We start from the raw sequence: 4016 nt of genomic DNA, 5'->3' as shown, positions 1-4016 counted from the left end.
AACAACCAACCCGCACCAAAGATCAATCAACTGCCGGGTAAAGCTGTTCAAAACCCCAAGGATTATGCGACTGCTCAAGCCATTTTCCTGGATGATGACTATGAGGACTACCTCACTGGGGACAGTGATGATCAAGATGGGGAGGATGTGGATGACTCAATGAAGAATGAGGCCAAATACTATATATCCGAGTATGAACCTGAGCTTACACCCGAAGAGACTGATCAAGTTGATGATCGAGCACTGGTTCGAGAATCACAAACTGACAAACAATCCGAAGTGGAACCCGATGACCTACACGATGGTGTTGATCGGATGATGCATCGAGTAGATATTGAGAAAAGAGATCAGCCTCAACCACCTGCACTGGTAGGAGGGGAGTTGGAGGAAAGGTTCAATGCTGCACTTGACATCCAGTTGGAGGCGCTTGTAGAGCGAATGGCTAAGCGCAAAGCTCCACCACCTAAGCTTTTGCCCCCAGATGAGCTTCAGCAGGAAGCTGCAAAAGAAGCAGCTAGATTGGAGAATGAGGTTAAGGAGGCTGTCAAGGAGATCGGATTTGAAATTCTGAGAAGTGGAATTTGTTTGGATCCCGAGGTAAGAATTGAGGAAAAACTTGAAGATCCTGGCTCGTTCACATTGCTGTGTTCAATAGGATTTCGGATTTTCAAGAGCTGTTTGTGTGATCTTGGAGCTTCGGTCAGCATTATGCCGCTTTCAGTTGCTAACAAGCTAGGATTCACCGACTTCAAACCAAGTAAGCAGTATCTGGTTTTAGCTGATAGAACGGTAAGACATCCGATTGGCATTTTAGAGAATCTGCCTCTAAGGATTGGGAGACTGGAAGTGCCTACCGACTTCATGATCCTGGATATGGATAAGGAACCGGATGATCCACTGATTCTTGGAAGACCATTCTTGGCAACAGTTGGTGCGATGATCGAAGTGAAACGAGGCAAGATCAGGATAGAACATGGTGAACATCTCAAGATGGAGTTTGAGGTGAAGAAAGGGGTTAAGAGGCCAACCATAGATGGTCAAGCTTTTTCCACCAGGACCAAACAAAGAAAAATGCTACATCTTGAAGAGGTTAACACCACATTTGCCATGGAACCTGGACAAAATCTGGGAGATCTTTGGAACCAACCTACTGTAGTGGAGAGGATTCCAGAACCTCTTCCACATGGATCCCATGCTTAAGAAGCATGAAGAGTCAAGCTTAGTGACTTTAAACAAGCTCACTTGGGAGGAAGTCCCAAAGGTATCTTTTAATTTTAGTCTATTTGCTTTATTTTCTTTTATTCAATTTTTCTATTTTTGCAATTTAAAAAAAAAAAAAAAAAAAAATAGAAAATTGGGAAGAGGAAATTGGTAAACTCGAGGGTCAACCCGACACCGTACTCGACGCGTCTGATCGTGTCCCTGCTCGGGTAGCGAGTGGAGTCCGGATTCCAAAAGCAAAGCCCACTCTCGGCGAAGCCCACCAACTAAACCCTAGATNTGGAATTTGTTTGGATCCCGAGGTAAGAATTGAGGAAAAACTTGAAGATCCTGGCTCTTTCACATTGCCGTGTTCAATAGGATTTCAGATTTTCAAGAGCTGTTTGTGTGATCTTGGAGCTTCGGTCAGCATTATGCCGCTTTCAGTTGCTAACAAGCTGGGATTCACCGACTTCAAACCAAGTAAGCAGTATCTGGTTCTAGCTGATAGAACGGTAAGACATCCGATTGGCATTTTAGAGAATCTGCCTCTAAGGATTGGGAGACTGGAAGTGCCTACCGACTTCATGATCCTGGATATGGATAAGGAACCGGATGATCCACTGATTCTAGGAAGACCATTCTTGGCAACAGTTGGTGCGGTGATCGAAGTGAAACGAGGCAAGATCAGGATAGAACATGGTGAACACCTCAAGATGGAGTTTGAGGTGAAGAAAGGGGTTAAGAGGCCAACCATAGATGGTCAAGCTTTTTCCACCAGGACCAAACAAAGAAAAATGCTACATCTTGAAGAGGTTAACACCACATTTGCCATGGAACCTGGACAAAATCTGGGAGATCTTTGGAACCAACCTACTGTAGTGGAGAGGATTCCAGAACCTCTTCCACATGGATCCCATGCTTAAGAAGCATGCAGAGTCAAGCTTAGTGACTTTAAACAAGCTCACTTGGGAGGAAGTCCCAAAGGTATCTTTTAATTTTAGTATATTTGCTTTATTTTCTTTTATTCAATTTTTCTATTTTTGCAATTTAAAAAAAAAAAAAAAAAAAAATAGAAAATTGGGAAGAGGAAATTGGTAAACTCGAGGGTCAACCCGACACCGTACTCGACGCGTCTGATCGTGTCCCTGCTCGGGTAGCGAGTGGAGTCCGGATTCCAAAAGCAAAGCCCACTCTCGGCGAAGCCCACCAACTAAACCCTAGATTATTTAAGGGTCTCGACTTTCTCTCCCCAAGCATCACCGATAAGTTTCTCTCAACCCTAAAGCTTTTGTGTTTCATAGTTTCTATTATCTCTCAACCTCAAGTCTTACTCGATTTTCTTTGGAGACTAACCCTATTAATCCTAAGAACTAGTTTTTCTTTCTCTTCTCAAGTAATCGATATGGAACCAACCGCTAGAACCTACTAAAGGAAAGGAAGAAGATCCACCTCCGCCGCTGCTACAATCGGAGGAGACACCGCTGATGTTCAACAACCCCANCAACAACCCCAAGGAAGAGGAAACGTTCCACATTCCCGACCGTTAGGTGGACGTTTAGCCTCCCCAACCCGATGCACAACTCGATCCACCACCCGACCAGATGCTCGAGTAACCGATCGAGTAAGCCCCCGAGTTCGCTCACCGAGTCCAATGGCAAATGCTGTCCGCCGTTCTCCTCGACGTAGGGACCTGTCTACGTCTGAAAAGACGCTTACCGACCCTATGGAGGTCGATTCTGATGCTGGAGGAGAAGAACAAGGTGAGATCCAAACCTCTCGATCAAGGAGTAGAGCCGCAATTGCAAGGGGGAAGAGACCGGCTTCGGAGAAAGCTGAGAAGGTGGTTGAGAGAGCAGTGGTTGAAGAAGATCAACACGCTGAGGAGGAAGAAAGAGAAAGAGAAGAGGAGCATAGAGAGAGGACCCGTCAAGCCTCGCGGAGGCTGAAGCAAAAGGAAGTCGACACTCCGGCGAGATTGTTCAAAGTCTTCTGGAAGATGAGCTTCGTTGGTACCCGATACCCTCACCGTGAGACCATGAAGCAATTGGGCATTACTAGAGATGTTGAATTTCTGTTTGATATGTGCCACCTCGGCAATATGATGCGATCCCATCTAGAAGCTTATAAGGAGGAGACGGTCCACTTCCTTTCAACCCTAAAGCTGCACTATTTCGAGGACCACCCGACCCTACTACCCGATGGGGGGATCGGGTTCATCACCTTCTCCCTTTGGAACACGGAATACCGGCTGACTTTCAAGGAGATGGAGACGCTGTATGGGTTCAAAGCTGGTACTGGGGAAGGTATGGAGGTCAGCAAGGAAGAGATGAGGTCCCTATGGCTGACAATAGGAGACAAACACCCCTACAAGTCCACGAGCTCCAAATCTGCTCAAATAAGGAGTCCTGTTTTGAGGTATTTTCACAAATCCCTCGCATGCACTCTTTTTGCTAGAAAAGAGACTGGGAATGTGAACGACCACGAGCTTCAGTTGTTGGATGTTGCATTGTGTGGAGTTTTGGATAGTGCTAGGGATGGAACACCGCTAGTAGGAGACATAGCTGATACTAGTATGTTGTTCGTGCTACTCGATCAATTCCTGTACTTGAAATCTTGGGCTGTGAAAAGGAGAGAAGGAGGTGGAGAGATCTCTATTGGGGGACTAGTTACACCAATCTTAGTGGCATGCGATGTGCCCTTAAAGGGAATTATCCACGAACCAAGGTGGCTGGATACGGACTACCTCGTGCTGGTGAGATTCTTGGCCTATGAAAGGCCTAATGACATGACATTGTTCAAGTTTGTCCATCCAA

The sequence above is a fragment of the Camelina sativa genome, chromosome 17 (assembly GCF_000633955.1).
Source record: "Camelina sativa cultivar DH55 chromosome 17, Cs, whole genome shotgun sequence".
In the NCBI taxonomy this organism is placed as follows: Eukaryota; Viridiplantae; Streptophyta; class Magnoliopsida; order Brassicales; family Brassicaceae; genus Camelina; species Camelina sativa.
The sequence above is the reverse complement of the archived record's forward strand: the minus strand, read 5'-3'. Positions refer to the sequence as shown.